The sequence below is a fragment of the Musa acuminata genome, chromosome BXJ1-8 (assembly GCF_036884655.1).
Source record: "Musa acuminata AAA Group cultivar baxijiao chromosome BXJ1-8, Cavendish_Baxijiao_AAA, whole genome shotgun sequence".
Taxonomy (NCBI): Eukaryota; Viridiplantae; Streptophyta; class Magnoliopsida; order Zingiberales; family Musaceae; genus Musa; species Musa acuminata.
This window is the reverse complement of record NC_088334.1, coordinates 30773005-30794301: the sequence shown is the minus strand read 5'-3', so window position 1 is coordinate 30794301 and position 21297 is coordinate 30773005. Positions and strand designations below refer to the sequence as shown.

Here is a 21297-nt window from a genome sequence, read left to right as displayed (position 1 = left end):
CTTGGATGCACCTTCTTCCGAAATTTCCTTACCCAAGGAATGGAAGTATATAGATGCTCATCCAAAGGAGCTAATTATAGGAGATACATCAAAAGGGGTTCAAACTCGTTCCTCTTTCAAAAATTTTTGTGCTAATGCCGCCTTCCTTTCTCAAATTGAACCTAAATGCATTGACGAGGCTATAAAAGATGATTTTTGGGTTATTGCAATGCAAGAGGAATTGAATCAATTTGAGAGGAATAAGGTATGGAAGCTTGTTCCTAGACCTAGTGACCATTTAGTCATTGGTACTAAATGGGTCTTTAGAAACAAGCAAGACGAAAATGGTATCGTGGTTAGAAACAAGGCTAGATTAGTGGCCAAAGGTTTCAACCAAGAAGAAGGTATTGATTACGAAGAAACCTTCGCTCCCGTGGCTCGATTAGAAGCCATAAGGATGCTCCTTGCCTATGCTAGTAGTAATAATTTTAAACTATTTCAAATGGATGTCAAAAGTGCTTTCTTGAATGGTTTTATTTTCGAAGAAGTATATGTCGAACAACCTCCCAGATTTAAAAATTCTCTTCTTCCTAATCATGTATTCAAATTGACTAAAGCTCTCTATGGCTTGAAACAAGCTCCTAGAGCTTGGTATGAAAGGCTTAGTTCCTTTCTTATTTTAAATAATTTTACCAAAGGCAAGGTTGATACTACATTGTTTATTAAACATTTTGAAAATAATTTTCTTATTGTGCAAATTTATGTTGACGATATTATTTTTGGCTCTTCGGATGAATCACTATGTGAATCATTTGCCAAATGTATGAGTCATGAATTTGAAATGAGTTTAATGGGTGAATTAACTTTCTTTTTAGGATTACAAATCAAACAACTTAGTGATGGTATATTTTTTAACCAATCCAAATATACATTAGAATTGTTAAAACGATTTCACATGGATAATTCAAAAGCAATAAACACCCCTATGAGTACTACGACTAAGTTAGATATGGATGAAAATAGTGAAAATTTCGATCAAAAAACATATAGGGGAATGATAGGTAGTCTACTCTACCTCACTGCGACTAGACCAGATATTATGTTTAGTGTAGGACTTTGCGCTAGGTTTCAATCTAATCCTAAATTATCTCATCTTAAGAGTGTTAAAAGAATATTTAGGTATCTTAAAGGAACTCCAAATTTAGGATTATGGTATCCAAAATCTGAAAAATTCGATCTAATAGCTTATGCAGATGTCGATTTTGGCGGATGCAGGATAGATAGAAAAAGTACATCCGAAACATGCCAATTTTTAGGACATGTACTTGTTTCTTGGACTTCCAAGAAACAAAATTCAGTTGCACTATCTACGGCGGAAGCCGAATACATTGCTGCAAGTGCATATTGTGCACAAGTTATTTGGATGAAAAATACATTAGAAGACTATGGAATTCACTTTAAAAATATTTCCATAAAATGTGATAATACTAGTGCCATATGTCTTACTAAAAATCCAATTCAGCACTCTAGAACTAAGCACATCGATGTTAGGCATCATTTCATACGCGATCATGTCCTTAACAATGATGTTATTCTAGAATTCATTGACACAAAGCATCAATTAGCAGATATATTTACAAAAGCCTTGAACGAAGACCAATTTGAATTCATTAGAAGGGAATTAGGTATGTTAAATTGTCCCTAAAAATAAACTTGTTTGAATGGATTTTCCGTAAAGTTTTTCATCCTCTCTCTATTCCTCGATGAATCTGATCCTTCTCTTTCGATTCTAAATGACATGTTAAATTATCTTATCCTATCTTGAGTCAAACACCGCTCCCATCTGATCAAGATTAATGATTTTATGATATTTTATGAATCTCGAAATTGATTTTGATGGCTTGATTATGAGTTTCAAGTTGACAATGTAAATTTAAATGAGTTTGTATTCGAATTATGATCTTGACTTATTGGAGTTACTACTTGATATTTTTTAATCACAATATCTTCCTTGCACACCTATAATTTGTGTTATTTATAGAAAGAAGAGATTTGATAAAATGGATGAATGCTGAATTTTCCTTTACGTGAACTCTGCGTAAATATTTTAGCATACCTAATTTTGGATGATGGATTTTCGTATGATCAATGCTGAATTTCTGATATTATAATCACAAGTTATATTCTTCAAGTCTCTTTCCCTTTTTTGTTGATGACAAAGGGGGAGAAAAGTGATGACTTGTACCATTTTGATAGCATGACTTATATGAATTTCAAAAGTATGTGTAATATGAATGTCTTATATGCCTTGCAAAATCCTTGAGAATATCGCAAGATTGATTGATCATATTGAAAGCATGCCTTACATTTATATCATGAAATTCATGTTGAAAATCTTTATCTCCTATCGTAGTAAAAATTCTCTTATCATTCTACTTGAAAATGATTTTCATCAAAGTTTTGTATTTACTATTGCTTAATGAGAATAACGATAAGTTCTATGGTTAGAACTTATCGGTTTATGCTTGAATTCTATGGATGGAATTCAAGTGTTTTCATCTTCTCATAATATAGCATATAGATAGGGGGAGTTATGTTTAACTCCGTCATCAATTGATTGTCATCATAAAAAAGGGGGAGATTGTTGAATCTTGGATTTTGATGATAAAATCAATTGATGGGTTAATTGATCTAATCCATATTATTGAGTTAAGTGTGCAGGATTAACTACGATAACCAGAAATCACAAAGCAAGAATACTAGAGTCAAGATCAATGGACGTTTAAGAGTCTGAAGAATCGTCAGAGATGCTACCGGAACCAACCGAGAAGAAATCGGGAACCTATCGGAATTTTCGGAAGTTCGCCGAAGAGATCGTCGGAGGTTCACGGAGATCACCGAGAAGGCTCGACTACTTGTTAAAGTCATCACAAGATCGGGAGCTTGCAGGGAGTCCGTCGGAAGAAGTTCGTCAAAAAGCTCGCCGGAACAAGACTCGACGTTCGTGGTTGAAAACTTGCTTAGGATGTTTTTTTTGTTATGTAGTTCACTTGTAATTAGGATTAGGATTAAGAGATAATCCTATATCCTGGTTAGGGGCCAACTGGGCCCAAAGTCAGATTGGGTTTGGGCTAAAATTAAGCCAAACCAGTGAATCGGAGAGCCAAGCGGTGGCATCGCCTGGCTGGGCGGTAGCACCACCCAGCACCCGAGAGCTGGGCGGTGGCACCGCCTGGGCTGGGCGGTGGCACCACCCAGCACCCGAGAGTTGGGCGGTGACACCTCCTGGGCTGGGCGGTTGCACCGTCCAGCACCCGAGGGCTGGGCGGTGGCACCGCCAGCATCGGGAACATAAGAGAATTCAAATTTTTTGGAGCCCAAATTTGAATCCTCTTGAGGCCTATAAATACCCCTCAAGTCTCAGCTGAGAACACAACTTTTTGAGCAGCAAGTGATTGAGAGAAAAGTCTTAGAAGAGTCTTTGCCTTTCTTGTTTTCAATTTGCTAGTGTTCACCTCCTTCTTTCTTGCTAAAAATCTGTAAGAGAGTGAACCGCTTGTAAAAGTTGTAAGAGGGGTATTTATCCTTCCCTTTCAAGATATTTGCTAGTGGAAGATGGGAGCCTCATCGAAGAGGGGCCTCGCAAGTGGATGTAGGTCACTTGACCGAACCACTTTAAAAACGGCGTAATCTCTAGTTCGCATTTCATTACTGCTATTTACATTACTGCAAACCCTCTTACTTGCTTTATTTCCTCATTACATTTACTGCACAACTTTACGAATACGCTTTCAAGTTAAGCACTTCCGATTCCAATTATTATCGTACGAAAGATTTGTCGAAACCAACGTTTTAAGCCGCTGCACTAATTCACCCCCCCCTCTTAGTGCCGCTCCAATCCTAACAGCGGCCAATTGCCAAATTGGCTAGTTGACTCCGCAACTATGATATCCTTGGCACAATATCCACTCTTCTTGGCCCGATGCCCGAATCCATGGCCCGAAACCTTTTGTCGATATGTCGACTAATCCTCCGGCTCGACGTCCAATCTTCTGATATGTTTTCCTCTGGCACAACATGATTCTTCCTGTTTTAATTATCGCATCTTTATCGAAGCATCCTGTGTCACTCAAAACGTAGATTAAAACCTAAACACTTATCAATTGGTTTCATCCTTAAAATATGAGATTCAACACTTACATGGGCCTAGCTGGCCCCTAATTGGGTTAGCCTAAATCCAAACGCAATTACGTGCTAACTACGACTCCTAAGACATTTGCTAAGCTAAATAAGTCTCTATGTCATGGTTTCTTCTGGCAAGCTTCGGGCGATCTTCCGGTGAACTTCCGACGATCTCTCGGTAATGTTCAAGTGAACTCCCGGCAAACTCCCGGACTTCACGATGATTTTCTTAGTGAGTTCTGATGAGCTTCTTTGGCATGCTCCGAGACTTCTTAGCTAGTTTCGATAGAACTTCCAACGAACGTCTAGACTTCTGACGAACTCTCAACTCCTAACGAAATCGTGTCCTTGACTCCGGGACTTCATTTTGCTTCATGCCTTGCTATCGTAGTTAATCCCGCACATGTAAAAACATATTTCGATCTAGACAATTAATACTAAGCATTAATCATGTTGTCCGGCATGTCATTGGTCCCTTGATGTTTCGTCTGATTCTTCGGCGCATCGTCCTCTCTTACGGCCTATTGCCCAATCGGCCAGTTGACTCCGCAACTCCGATATCCTTGGTGTAACATCCGCTATTCTTGGCCCGATGCCCGAATCCATGGCCCGAAATCTTCTGTTGATATGTCGACCGAACCATCGACTCGACGTCCAATCTTCTGATATGTTTTCCCCTAGCACAACATGATTTTTCTGCTTTAATTATTTCATCCTAATCGAATATCCTGTGTCAATCAAAATATATATTAAAATATAAACATTTATCAATTGGTTTCATCATCAAAATACGAGATTCAACAATCTCCCCCTTTTGATGATGACAACCAATTAATGATGGAGATAACCTTAACTCCTGGAGTTTAAACAAACTCCCCCTATCAATATGCCATATTGATAGAAACTCTTGGATTCAAAAATCTAAGCAACATGTCATGATCAAATCATGCATGACATCAACATACTTCTCCCCCTTTGTTATCAACAAAAAGGAGAAGTTCTAACTATCATGTGTTTGAGATATAAATTCAAATCATTGCATGAAAAACATAATATCAAGTTTTATCATCATGCAATTTCAAGCTAGAAAATTTAGCAAGTGTTACATCATGCTTAGAATATTCAAGCTATCAAGTTGTAGATATGCAAGTTTCATAACATACAAGCTAGCAAATTTAAAGATATGCAAGATGGCATATTTGCTTTTCTTTGCAATGTGCAAGATAGTATATTTTTGCATCTTCTTGAGATTTCAAGCTAGCAATTCTTAGTGATGTTCAAGATGGCAATTTCTTCTCTTTTGAGAAGTGCGATTATTTTTGCTTCCTTTGCAAAAACACAAGTTCACAAAATGTTATATTATTTTACAACATGGAAGCTAACAATTTGAGATGTTCAAGAAACAAATTCTTTCTTCTCTTTTGAGAAGTGCAATTTTTGCTTTCTTCTTGAATTGTGTGAGCTAGAATCTCTTATCTCCCCCTTTGTCATTGTCAAAAAGAAGGGAAGACCCTTTATATCAATTTTCAGATTATGACAAAGATAAAGTATCAAACTTATTTCAATATGTTTGTGCATCATTATGGTTTCAACTTGAAATATGCACAATTTCAAAACCTTACATTTGTATCCTTACTTCATGCATGATACAAATAAATCAATCATCACTATGGGCATATCATACATGATATTCAAGCATTCATGATACATCATTTTGGCAACATGATCATAGCTTTTCAAATGATGGTATCTAAATATCAAAATTCATTACATCCTATCATGTATGATAATTAACTTCTCATTTATATTTCATGCATAATTTCATTTCATCACATTCAAAATATCAAGAGAATTTTGTTGATGAGATAAACATTTCATGAATACAAGGAATTTTACATAATAAAATTCAAGTCATAAATTATCAAGATGTCAAGGAGCATATCATGGTTAATTTGAATACATCATTTTTAGTGAATACCAAGAAGAATCATAGCATGAAAAAATCTTGATTCATAGAAAAATTTCATGTATCGAATATCGAGAAATCAAGATAACCATTCATAAAAAAATATCACAAGTTATAATCGAGAGAAAAATCATCATTCATTTTCAATTCATTCAATTTGTCAAATCAACATTTCTTGGGTATGCATGATATCAAAACATGGTTTCAAATCTCCAACATATAACATGCATAAGTTCAAAAATTGAAAGGAGAAGGGAAGAATTCAAAGTTACAAAGATTTCAACCATCTCATAAACAAATGAAATATCAAGTCATGAATCCAAAATTCCATGAATCAAAATAATCAAAATGATCATCAAAGGTAATCTCATGTTATTCCAAGAAATCTAGATCATGATTTCAATAAAACCCATTAATGACTAATCATTTTCATAATCCATGAAATTCATAAAAGCATAATATACATGTTTTCATTAATCTCCCCCTTTTTTTTTGGAAAAATCGATAAAGTAGGAAAAATAAAATTTTCAAATAGAAACCTTTCATCTTTTTAGTTGTTTCAATTCATGTGATTTATTTCATTTAAGCATGTCCTTTTTCATTTATGTCACATAACAACATGCATCAATTGTTTAAAAACCGAAAAAGAACTTTCATTGTAACAAAGATCAATAAGCCAAAAATCATCATGCATAATTTTAAAATAGAAACTCATTAAGCATGATTTCAAATCAATATGCTCAAGTTTTTGTATGAGAACCTTCCATCTTGTTTAAAACCGAAAAAGCAATATTTCATCATGAATAACTTCAAAGTCTCATGCATAGTATAAAATCATCAAGCATGATTTCATTAAACATAAATCATCTTCAATCAAAATCATGAAATCATCAAGATACACATTAATGCTTTTTAAACTAATCTTATTAGGTGTACAAGCATTAGATTTATATCTTAAATTTTATTACATTATTACATCATTAAAACATCAAGCATGATTTCATATTTTCAATCAAAATCATTTTGTTTATCATAAACATGTAATTTTCATGATTATTTTCAAAATTACTAGAATGATAAGCATGATTCCTAATTTTTGCATTTTGATTATTAAACATATAATTTTTAAGAAAATTAATTCTAAACTAAATTAAAAATATATATCATGAAAAGCATCATGTAATTTCGAAATAAACTAAGGGCATTTTGATTGCCACATCGTCGAATGCCGTTAAGGCGTAATTTGCCACCTCGCCTTAATTGATTTTCTCATCATCTTCGGAAGAACTCGATTCATCCCAATTTGTATTCTTCTTCTTACGTTCAAAGCAAGTAGTTACATTCTTTTTATTCTTTAATTTTTGTTTCATTAACTTTTTAAATTTCTTTGTGAGTTCAAGTTCACCATCACTTGAGCTTATGCTCGAGTGGTCTACAATTGTTCTAAGACCAACTGTTCTTTGAAAGGTGGTTTTGTTCATCATGTTCATTATTGCATTGTGCACCATTTCATATGTCATCAACGAACTGATTAGTTCTTCAAGTGAAAAAATATTTAAATCTTTTGTTTCTTATATTGCCATTACTTTCGATTCCTAAGTTTTAAAAAGTGATCTTAAGATCTTGTTAACGAGTTCAAAATTCAAAAAACTTTTACCAAGTGCTTTTAAACCATTGACGACATCGGTAAGACGGGTGTACATGTCAACAACGGTTTCGCTTGGTTTCATATGAAAAAGTTCAAAGTTATGCATTAAAAGGTTAATCTTAGAATCTTTAACTCTATTCGTGCCTTCGTGTGTGATTTCGAGAATATGCCAAATATCGTAGGCCGTTTCGCACATAGAAATCCGATTAAATTTGTTTTTGTATAAAGCGCAAAATAAGGCATTATAGCCTTTGCATTTAGAGAAAACGACTTCTTCTCCAAATCATTCCAATTGTTCATTGGAAGAGAAGACCTTCGAAAACTGGAAAACTCTCATTCGAGTTTTCCAATAAGTGTAGTCCGTCCCATTGAAAAAAGAAGGACGAATGAGAGAGTGACTCTCTTGAAAGCCGAAAACAGTCATTTCTCTTGGGTGTTAAACCAATTGAGAAATCACGATGCTTTGATACCAATTGTTAGGATTAGGGGTCGGCACTAAGAGGGGGGGTGAATTAGTGCAGTAGTAAAATAATGTCGGTTTAAAAACTTCATTGCGATAAAACCAGTTTCGTAAAGATGTTAACTTGAAAGCATGTTCGCAATAGATTAGTGGATGTAAAGAGCGAGTAAGGAGGTTTGCAGTTAAAGTAAATTGCACAACTAAAACACAATCCAGATTTTAGAGTGGTTCGGTCGTCGTTACCTACATCCACTTCACCGATTCCTCTTCCGTCAAGGCCACCAACATCTACTATTGGTCTTCCTTCAATAGGCGAAAACTAACCACCTTTTACACCCCTCTTTTTCTTTTCACGAGTTTAGGAGACAACCCTTATAAACACTCACACTCCTCTTACAGAATTCTAAACTTAGAGTGGAGGAGGAAATTTCTAAAGAGATTGCAGTAGCGTTTTCTTACTTTTGAATACTCTATGCTTATGTATTTTAACCAGGGATGAGAGGGGTATTTATAGGCTTCATGTTGATTCAAACTTGTAGCCTAAAAACATCTCATCCCGAGTTTCTCAAGCACGGGCGGTACCACCGCCTACGCTGGGCGTTACCACCGCTAGTGTTAGTCTGACATTGGGCGGTACCATTGCCTGGAAAGGCTGTGCTAGGTGGTACCACCGCCTAGACTGGCGGTGCCACCACTTGGCACCTTGCCAAGGGTGGTACAATCGCCCAGATTAGCGGTACCACCACCTGACATAGTCTTGGAGACTATGCCACGACGGTGTCACCTCTTGGGGCACTATTTGGGCCTCTCATTGGGCCCAACACAGTCCTTACATGGGCCTAGCTAGCCCTTAATTGGGTTGGCCCAAATCCAAACCCAATTACATGATAACTATGATTCCTAAGACATTTGCTATGCTAAATAAATCCCTATGTCTTGGTTTCTTCCGGCAAGATTTCAGCGATCTTCCGGTGAACTTTCGACGATCTCTTAGCAATGTTCCGGTGGACTCCCGGCAAGCTCCTGGACTTCACGATGATCTTCTTGGTGAGTTCCGATGAGCTTCTCTGGCAAGCTCTAAGACTTCTCGGCTGATTCCGACAGAAATTCCAATGAACGTCCAGACTTCCGATGAACTCTCAACTCATAACGAAATTGCGTCCTTGGCTCTGGTACTTCATTTTGCTTCATGCCATGCTATCGTAGTGAATCCTGCACATGTAAAAATATACTTTGATCTAGATAATTAATACTAAGCATTAATCTTGTTATCTGGTATATCATTGGTCCCTCGACGCTTCGTCCAATTCTTCGGTATATCGTCCTCTCTTGCGGCCTATTGTCCAATTGGCCAGTTGACTCTGCAACTTCGATATCCTTAGTGCAATATCCGGTCTTCTTGGCCCGATACCCGAATCCATGACTCGAAGCCTTCTATCGATACGTCGATCGATCCACCGACTCGACGTCCAATCTTCTGATATATTTTCCCCTGGCACGACATGATTCTTCCTGCTTTAATTGTTTCATCCTAATCGAAGCATCCTGCGTCACTCAAAACATATATTAAAACATAAACATTTTTCAATTGGTTTCATCATCAAAATACGAGATTCAAGCCACTATACTCTTCCGTATGCTTTCAAGTTAACATCTTCCGAAATGGGTTTAATCGCAACGAGATTTAGAATCAATACAATTTTTACTGTTGCACTAATTCACTCCCCCCCTCCTCCTCTTAGTGCTAGCTCATTCGTAACAAACACTAAATTCAACCTTGCCTGAGTTCATCAATTTCAAAATAGCTCCCGCTAAGTGCACTTACTTGAAACATGTGTGACCAAACCAAACCAACACTAAATTACTTGAAACATGTCAGACAACTCTTGAAACATGTGTGACCAAACCAACACTAAATTACTTGAAACATGTCGGACAACTCTTGAAACATGTGTGACCAAACCAACACTAAATTACTTGATCCCTTTATAACTTGAGTGGGAGAAATACTAAGATGGGTGACTTCTCGAGAAGTCATCGTTGCATCCTTTGTGCCCGAGTGACTAAAACTAATATCGTAGTCCATAAAAGCGATGGCTTTTGGGCTCGAAATCTGTAGTGACGACTTTGTAGTCACTCGCATGGGGTTTGAAGAGAGTTTTCTGGATTTGGGTTGCAATAGTGATTCTGAGATATTCATGAAAGTTACGATGGTTTCAATGCGACAAGTTCAAATCGGCCTAACATGACTCAAGCACGAGTCCCCACCCAGCTTCGATCGTGATTTGCACTTAGGCGATGGACGACGCATGGAACATCGATACGATCAAACCAACACTAAATCATTAGATCCCATTAGAACTCTAAAGTTAAAAGTGCTTGGGTGAGAGTAGTACCAAGATGAGTGACCCCATAGTAAGTCCTTGTGTTGCACCCTTCTTGTGCCCGAGTGACAAATGCCAATACTGTAGACTACTGTGGTGATGGTTTTTGGGCCTAATGATAACCATAAAAAGATGCCATAGAACACTAAGACAATGGATTTTTGCTTGAAATTTACAATGACTCTCATGGGGCTCAAAGAGAGTTTTTAGATTTGTGTTGTAATAGTGATTTTAAGATCATTCGAGAAAGTTATGGCAGTTTTAGTGCTACGAGGTCGAATCAGCCTTATGCAACCCATGCACGAGGGCCTTGCCAAGCTCAAGTTGTGATGTGCACTTAGGCGCCAAACGACGCACACAGCATTAGTGTGATTATACCAACACTATTGCTTTAGATCCCATCAAAACTTTGATATTAAGCTTGCTTAGGTATGAGTAGTACTATGATGGGTGACCTCTTGGGAAGGCCTCATATTATACCACTTTACACCGAGCAACAAAAATTGATGTCATAGACCACCAAGACAATGGCTTTTGGGTCTGAAATCTATGGTGGTCACTTCGTAGTCACCCATTTGGGGCTCGAAGAAAGCTTTTTAGATTGGAGTCGCAATAGTGATTCTGAGATCATTTATGTTATGATGGTTTTAGAGTGAAGGGGTCGAATCGACCCCGTGTGACCTATATATGAAGGTCCTACCTAGCTCCAATAGTGAGCGTAGAATAGGAGGTGGGAACCAAGAAATCTCTAGCCTATGGGTATTTGGTTCCTTCCGTTAGGAACTAGTCGGCACTAAGAGAGGGGGTGAATTAGTGCAGTGGATAAAATTACGTTGGTTCGGAAAATCTTTCATATGTTTAAAACCAATCTCGGAAGATGTTAACTTAGAAGCATAAGGGAGCATAGTGAAAGCAATAAGAAGGCAGTTTGCAGTTAAAGTAAATTGCACAAAAGAAATGCAAACTAGAATTTTATAGTGGTTCGGTCATCGTGACCTACATCCACTCCACCAATTCCTCTTCCGTCGAGACTATCGACATCCACTATCACTCTTCCTTGAAGACTAACCACCTCTTTATAACTCTATTCTCCTTTTGCAAGCTCAGGAGAGAACCTTTACACCCCCACTACCTCCTCTCTAGACAAAAATCACACTTTAGACTAAAAGAGGAGAACTCTCAAGATTACAACATAATTTTCTCTTGTTTTTATTCTTAGTGGTGTATTTGTTAACCAGGGATGAGAGGGGTATTTATAGGCCTCAAGTGGATTCAAACTTGGAGCCTAAAATGATCTCATCTTGGGTTTCTCAGGTCCTGGCGGTACGACTGCCTATGCTAGGTGGTACCACCGCCTATAGCACTGAAATTGGGTGGTACCATCACCCAGTCTGGTGGTACCACCGCTTGGGAAACTATATCTGGGTGGTACCACCATCTAGATTGGTGGTACCACCACCCAGACTAGCAGTACCATTGCCTAATATAGTCTCAGAGATTGTGCCATGATAGTGCCACCTATTGGCTCACTATTTGAGCCTTTCACTTGGCCTAACACAGTCCATACATGGGCCCAACTGGCCCCTAATTAGGTTAGCCCAATTCCAATCTCAATTATATGCTAACTATAAAATTTAAGGCATACACTAAGCAAATTCGATCCGGTTAGTCTAGGTTTCTTCTAGCGAGCTTCCACCGATCTTCCGGCGAACTTCTGATGATCTCTCGATAATGTTCCAACGGACTCCTAGCAAGCTCCTGGACTTCACAATGATCTTCTTGGAGAGTTCCAATGAGCTTCTTTGGCAAGCTTCTAGACTTCTCGGTTAATTCCGATAGAACTTCCGACAAATGTTCGGATTTTCGACGAACTCTTGAACTCCCAACGAAGTCTCGTTCTTGACTCTAGGACTTCATTTTACTTTATGCTTTGATCACTATCATAGTTAATCCTGCACAAATAAAACTTACTTCATTTTAGATAATTATTATAAAGCTTGAATCATGTTATCCGGCATGTCATTGGTTCATCGATGCTTCGTTCGATTCTTTGGCGCATCATCCTCTCTTGCGGCCTATTGCCCAATCGTCTAGTTGACCTCTACAACTCCGATTCCTTTGCGTAATTTCTACTCTTCTAGACTCGATGCCTAAACTCATGGCCCGAAGCCTTCTATCGATACGTCGACCGATCCTCTGGCTCAACGTCCCAATCTTTTCAGATGTTCCACTCCAACCCAATATGATTCTTCTTGCTTTTAATTATCTCTTCCTGATCAAAGCTTCTTACATCACTCAAAATATAGATTAAATCATAAACACTATCAATTGGTTTCATTATCAAAATTTGAGATTCAATAATCTCTCTCTTTTTTATGATGATAACCAATTGATGACGGAGTTAACTTTAACTCCCCCTATCAATATGACATATGTGAGATGAACCTTGAATTCAAAATAAATTCATGTCAAAGAAAATTTAATCAAGAATATTTACAGCACGTCATCATAAAATTATGCATAATCAAATTTACAATACATCATTCCATGCATGATCATTATCATAACTTCTCCCCCTTTGTCATCAACAAAAAGGAGAAGTGCATTTAGCAAGTTTCAAATCATTGTATTATAAATATAATCTCAAATTTTATCATCATACATGCAAGTAATTTTCTTTCTTCTCTTTTGAGAAGTGCAATGTTTTACTTCCTTGGCAAAGTGCAAGGTAACAAAATTTTACATCATTTTATATGCAAGCTAGCAATAATTTTGAGTTTTGCAAGTTTGTAAATTTTGCTAGATTAGCAAGTTAACATGTTTTGCTTTTCTTTGCAATGTTTAAGCTAGCAAGTTTTCGAAAAAGAATGCATGATAACATTTTTGCCTCTTGTTGAAGTGTGCAAGCTAGCAATTCTTGCTTTCTTTTGCAATGTGCAAGTTGCAAGTTTTACTTATTGAGATAGGCAAGATAGCACTTTTGTTTCTCTTGAGATTATAAGATAGTAATTCCTAGTGATGTTTAAGATAGCAAGTTCTACATCATGCAAGCTAGTGAATTTTACAACATTCTAGAAATGCAAGCTAGCAATTTTGAGATGTTCAAGAAAGCAACTTTTGCTTCTTGAAATATGCAAGTTAGCAATCTTTGCTTCTCTTTTGAGATGAACAACCTAGCATGTTTTTGCATTTTCTTAACCTGTGCAAGTTAACAAATTTAGTAAGTTTTACATAATTTTGGAACATGCAAGCTAGCAAATTTTACACAAATGAAAGTTGGCAAAGTTTTACATCTTTTGAGATTAGCAAGCTTTATGCTTCTTTATGATGTGCAAACTGGCAACTTTTCTCCCCCTTTGTCATTGTCAAAAAGAAGGGAAGAATATAATTTTTTAATTCTTTTCCCTTTACATCAATTTCTAAATCATGACAAAGATAAAGAATCATTCTTAATTGCAATATGGTATCATTTCATAAAATGATAATTGTTGACTTTCACATCATTTCATTAAAAAAAAATAGTATTGCATGCATCATTCCAAATCATAAGTATTTCATGGTATCAAAATGTCAAATTACATTACATCCTACTATGCATGATCATAACTTCTCATTTGTATGCATCAACATAATATCATGAGTATTTCATACATAATTTTATATCATCACATGAAGAATATCAAGAAAAATTTGTTGGATAATTAGATAAACACTTCATGAATACAAGGAATTATACATAAAAATCATATTATGAAAGATAAAATATCAAAGATCATGAAGGATTAAGCCATGAATTCTAAATGACAATTTATCTTGACAAATCTCTCTTTTAGTAAATAACAAAAAAGAAACATGGGAGTTCAAAAATAAGATCTTGATTCATAGAAAAATTTCAAGTATCAATATCGAGAATTCAAGATCATGATATCGATAAAGACGTTTCTATAGCAAAATGTATCATGAGAGAACACAAAAAGGATCTCGATTCATGTATAATATCTCTCAATTCAATATGAATCATAAAAATTATAATTCTAAAAAATCATGATTCATTTATATAGTAGATAACAAAAAGAAACATCAAGAATAAAAGATCTCGATTCATATAGGGTAAATCTCAAGTTATAAATGTTGAGAAATCAAGATAAACATCATGGTTAGATGAAACTCATCTAAATTCAAATCAATAAATTATCAAAATCACTTTCAAGAGATTCAAAATGGTATAAATAACTTTATCAATTTCTTAGTGAAAAATCGATAAGATACAGAAAAGGAAATTTTCTATAAAAATGCTTTCCTCTTTTTAGTTGTTTCAATTCATGTGATTTATTTCATAGAAGCATGCCTTTTTCATTTATGCCAAATAAAAACATCCATCATTGTTTAAAACTGAAAAAGAACTTTCATTATGTCAATGATTGATAATCCATAAATCACAAAAATCATCATGCATAATTTTGAAAGATTAATTCATTAAGCATGATATCAAATCTCTTAGCATTTTCATTAAAACATGAAGCATGGTTTCATTGAACATAAGGCATCTTCAATCAAAATCGAAAAGCAATATAGAAATCAACATGATACACATTATTGCTTCTTAAACATAAGATTAATCTTACTAGGTGTACAAGCATTATTTAGTTATATTTTCATAAAACATGCAATTGTCATGATCATTTTTTCAAAATAGCTAGAAAAAGAAGTATGATATAATTTTTTATATTTTTTTTATATTTTTACTAACTAATTTAAAAATAAGTCATGAAAAATAATTAAGTAATTTTAAAATAAAGTAAAAGAATTCCATTTGAGTTGTTTATCTCATTGTAGAGAGTCATCAAAGCGAAGTTCGTCGTTTCGTCTTCATCGGTTTGCTCCTCGTCATCGGATGAGCTTGATTCATCCCAAGGTACTTCCTTCTTTTTGCATTCATAGCAAGTAGTTGCGTTCTTTTTAAGTTTATTTTTGTACTTTGATTCTTGTTTTAAGAACTTTTTAAACTTTATAGTAAAAAGTTCAAGTTCATCATCACTTGAGCTTTCGCTCGAGTAGTCTTCATTTGTTCTAAGTGTCAAATCCTTCGTGTTCTTTGGAAGATTGTTCTTAAGCTCTTCATAAGTATTGCAAGTCATCTCATAGGTCATTAACGACTGGATAAATTCTTCAAGTTGAAAAGTATTCAATCCTTGGCCTCTTGAATAACCATTACTTTAGGATCCCAAGTTTTAGAAAGAGATCATAAAACTTTATTAACAAGTTCAAATTTTGAAAACTTTTACCAAGAGATTTTAGACTATTGACGACATCCGTAAAATGGGTGTACATGTCTCCACTAGTCTTGTTTGGTTTCATTCGAAATAGTTCAAAATCATACATTAAAATATTTATTTTAGAGTCTTTAACTCTACTAGTACCTTCGTATATGATTTCAAGAGTGTGCCAAATATCAAAAGCTATTTCGCAAGTAGAAACCCAATTGAATTCATTTTTGTCTAAGGCACAAAATAGAACATTTATAGTTCTAACATTTAAAGAAAAAGTTTTCTTCTCCAAATCATTCCATTCGTTCATTAGAGTAGAAGACTTTTGAAATATGTTTTCAATGATATTCCATAAGTTTAAATCCATAGAAAGCAAGAAAACTCTTATTCGAGTTTTGCAATATATGTAGTCCGTCCCATTGAACATAGGAGGACGAATGACAAAAAAACTCTCTTGAAATCCGAAAAGAGCCATTTCGCTTAGGTGTTAAACCAAATGAGAAATAATGTAGCTCTGATATCAACTGTTAGGAATGAGTGATACTAAGAGGGGGTTCGAAAAATCTTTCGTAAGTTGAAAATCGATCTTGGAAGATGTTAACTTAGAAACATAAGGGAGCATAGTAAAAGCAATAAGAAGGTAGTTTGTAGTTAAAGTAAACTGCTCAAAAGAAATGTAAACCAGATTTTTATAGTGGTTTAGTCATCATGACCTACATCCACTCCACCGATTCCTCTTCCATCAAGGCCATCGGCATCCACTATCGGTCTTCCTTCAATAGGTGAAGACCAACCACCTCTTTACAACTCTATTCTCCTTTTGCAGGCTCAGGAGAGAACCTTTATACCCCCCATTACCTCCTCTCTAAACAGAAATCATACTTTAGACTAGAGGGGGAGAACTCTCAAGATTACAATAGAATTTTCCCTTGTTTTTGTTCTCAGCTATGTATTTGTTAACAAAGGATGAGAGGGGTATTTATAAGCCTCAAGTGGATTTAAATTTAGAGCCTAAAAAGATCTCATCCCGGGTTTCCCGGGTCCTGGCGGTACCACCGCTTGCAGCACTAACACTGGGTGGTACCAACGCTTAGGAGATTATGTCTGGATGGTACCATTACCTAGACTAGCAATACCACCGTCTAACACTGACATTGAGTGGTACCACTGCCTAGTTTTATGTTACCACCACCTGAGACAGTCTCAGAGATTGTGCTACGATGGTACCACTTGTTGGGTCACTATTTGGGCCTTTCACTTTGCCCAACACTATCCATACATGGGCCTAACTAGCCCCTAATTGGGTTGGCACAATTCCAATCCTAATTATATGCTAATTATGAAATTTAAGACATACACTAAGCAAATCCGGTCCAATTAGTCTAGGTTTCTTCCGGTGAACTTCCGATGATCTCTCGGCAATGTTCCAGCAAACTCCCGGCAAGCTCTTGGACTTCAGGATGATCTTCTTGGTGAGTTCCAATGAGCTTCTTTGGTAAGTTCCTAGACTTCTCAATCAGTTCCGGTAGAACTTCTGATGAACGTCCAAACTTCCCACGAACTCTCGAACTTCCAACGAAGTCTCGTTCTTGACTTCGGGACTTCATTTTGCTTTATGCCTTAATCACTATCATAATTAATCCTGCACAAATAAAACCTACTTTGATCTAGACAATTATTACAAAGCTTGAATCATGTTGTCCGGCATGTCATTGGTTCATTGATGTTTCGCTTAATTCTTCGGCGCATCGTCCTCTCTTGCGGCTATTGTCCAATCGGCTAGTTGACCTCCGTAACTCCAATTTCCTTAGCATAATTTTTGCTCTTCTTGGCCCGATGCCCAAACTCATGGCCTGACGCCTTCTATCGATACGTCGACCGATCCTCCGGCTCGACGTCTAATCTTCTGACATATTCCACTTCGGCCCAACATAATTCTTCTTACTTTTAATTGTCTCTCTCTGATCGAAGCTTCCTGCGTCACTCAAAATGTAGTTTAAATCAGAAACACTATCAATTGGTTTTATTATCAAAATCTGATATTCAACACCCTCCTATTTATAAAGGCCCTCTATCAACTTAACCCTAATGGATCCTATCCTATTGGATATTGGATCTCCATCCAACTACCCAAGCATCTTAGATTAGTGGATCTCTATTCAATAATCTCTTATTGGTTCTTATTAGATATCATCCATAGGATCCAATAATTCAGGGGCTCCAATGAATATCATATATCCGAACCTCTACTCATCGTAACGCCTACCATATGTGTGTAACCCTCTAGGTCCAATATCGACTTGGACGTGAGAAATACTTGTTAAAACTCCTTTTGGCTCGATAAAGTATTATCTCTATAATAATTCATTTGACTCATCGATTAGGGACGTACTAGGCCACTACGCCGTAGTCCCCAAATGATACAAGGGAATTCAATCCTTTATACCTATATATCCTTAGTTACCCTGTACATATAGTCTCTCATTCATTTAATATCTCAAAGACTGTATATCAAGCATGGTGCTGTCGGACACATATAGTTTCTACTCAAGACTTGCCCTAATCGGATTCTCCTTGAGAATTCTCTCTCTTAATCCGAATGACCCTGGCCAGGGATTTGTCTGAGCAAGAACATATGAGATATTTCTCTCATGACACCGAGAGAGATGATCCTCTATCGACACTTAATAGCCCTCATAAGGTTGGTCGTCATACCCGATGACCGGTTGTGCTAGATTTGGGACAACGGAATCGCTATCTAACAATAAGGCATTATTAACCATCCAACATTTCATGAGTGGATCAATCAGTGAACTTATTCTCCAATAAGCACTTGCACTATAGCCCTAGTGTCTCTACACGAGCAACTATGAGACCAGCTGCCTCTATCATATGGATGGTATACAACACACTAGTTTGTCCAGTTATCTCAATGTCCCTTTTGAGTAACTGATGACTAGGATAATTTAGGGTTTATGTTTAAAGGTGAATCGGTCTCATTATCATGATCTCATCGCAATCTGATTCTCATTGCATAGATCCATGGGCATCACAATATATATGCATATATGCAACAAGTAAAATAAAGTGATAAAATACCAAAATATAATAAGAAAAAATATCATGTCATACATGTCATCACTCACGTGATTGGCTTACAAGGCATCTATGACTAGCAATCTCCCACTTGACCTAGAGTCAATCACCTATGCGTCTGATCCCCATCAAACCATTATGACGCTCAAAGATAATCTGAGACAATGACTTTATTAGTAGATCTACGATGTTATCTTCAGATTGAACTCTTTCCACTACTAAATCTTCTCTGGTCACGGTCTCTCTAATTTGGTAGAACCTTCTCAAAACGTGCTTAGACTTCTGATGAGACCTAGGTTCCTTCGCTTGAACAATCATCTCATTTTTATCGCAATATAAGGGAATCAGCTCCTCATTGTCCGATACGCCTCTCAAATCTATGATGAACGTCTTCATTTATACTCCCTCCTTTGTTGCCTTTATTGCAGCAATGTACTATGCCTCTGTGGTGAAGTCAGCAATAGTATCTTGCTTAGAACTCTTCCAGCATACTGTTCCTCCTTTTAAAGTGAATACATATCCTAAATTAGACTTACTATCATTGACATCAGACTAGAAACTTGAGTCTCAAGTCGGTATAGTCTTCAACCCTGAGGCTACTACCTTCATATACAAGTAAAAGATCCTTAGTCCTTCTTAAATACTTATGTAACATCCCCCATTTTTAAAAATTTAGTAAAATATTTTTTTGTAAAAATAAGGATTATTTAAAAATTATTTTATATTAAATAATATTATATTAAAGTTTATGGCTAAGGACCTAAGAGTAAATATTAAAATTTTGATATGATTTATAGAATATTCAGAATTGAGTAAATTAAAATAAAATAAAATAAAATAGAGGACATGTGTCATTAACAAGGATGAGCCACTTGCATTTATTGTAAAGTTGACACCTAAACCCCCATGCATGCTTGCCACCTCACTATTTTAGCATGAGCCAAACCTAAGTAATTTAAGACACCATTAAAAAGAAAGTTTGCAGCCAACGTTAGTTTGAGGAGAAAAAGAAGAAGAGAAAAGAAGAAGAAGAAGAAGAAGGAGAAGAAGAAGAAGAGGAAACTTTGTTTGAAGTTTTGCATCAACACCCTATATTTGGGAATAAACTCATCTAAGGCAAGTGTTCTAACCTCTTCCTATAGAATTCCTAATCTCTGTTTTCCTTTTAATACTTCATAATTCAAAAGATTTCAGCTTAGTACCAAACCTTTCTTTCCTTTTGATACAAAGCCATGAATCTGAAATTTTTCGGTAATCTGACTTCTATACATTGTTTTGGATCTAACTTTTAGCACTAAACTTCGATTTAGGCAAAGCCTAATCCATTTGAAATTAGACTCAAATATCTTTCTTTTGATGCTGAGATTGAATGATTTGGAGTTCAAATGCCTACTAAGACTTCTATTTCAATTAACCATACAGATTCTGCAAAATATGGACTAAAATTTCTCACCTTCAGTTACTAAATTTCTCATAATTCTCTACAGAAAATTCTGAATTATAAAAAGCTTATTTTTTTGGAAACTGGATTTACTTATCTTTCTTTTAACATATAATTTGGAAATTTTGAAGTATGTTTGCATTCTGAAACATCTATTTAAATTGATTCTATCAATTCTGCAAAACAGAGATGATCAATTCTGACCTTTTGTTACTAAATTGCTCATAACTCTCTAGAGAAAATTCTGAATTATGTTAAACTTAGTTCTTTGGAAACTAGATTCGCATACCTTTCTTTTGACACATAATTTAGAAATTTTGAAGTATGTTTTCCTTCTGAAACATCTATTTAAATTAATTTTATTAAGTCTGCAAAACAGGGATGATCAATTCTGACCTTCCTTTACTCTATTTGTTGTAACTTCCTGTTAAGAACTCAAAAAATTATAAATCTGAGTTCATATGAAAATAGATTGATACAGCTTTCCAATGAAACTTATTTTTAGTGATTTGGAGTATACATGGTCACTCAAACAATTCAGAAAATGTACCTTTCAAATTCTATCATAATTGAAAACTTTGTTGGGTTTTGCCTATTCAATTTTCATCCTATTAGAAATTTGATTTCTGCTAAATTCTTCTTCAATTGAGCTTTATAAAAGTCCTTTGAAGTTCTTGTATTATTCATCCTAAAATTATTGTATATATGAAATTTATTATGTAATGCTTTGTTTGCATTTCCTTGTTTGATAAAGGCACATGCATATCTTCGTTGTTTCGCATGTGCTTCTGATATGTGTCAATGTTATTGTTCATACTACCCTTTTGTACTCTGGTGTCTTGTGGGATATTGTGAACCTTTGCCAGAAATAGTA

The 21297-nt window shown here is 35.7% G+C and overlaps 1 pseudogene; it reads left to right on the top strand.

Moving 5' to 3' along the window:
* The first annotated feature begins 10553 nt into the window (after window positions 1-10553).
* LOC135591791 (5S ribosomal RNA) lies at window positions 10554-10672 on the top strand (annotated as a pseudogene).
* The last annotated feature ends 10625 nt before the right edge of the window (window positions 10673-21297 follow it).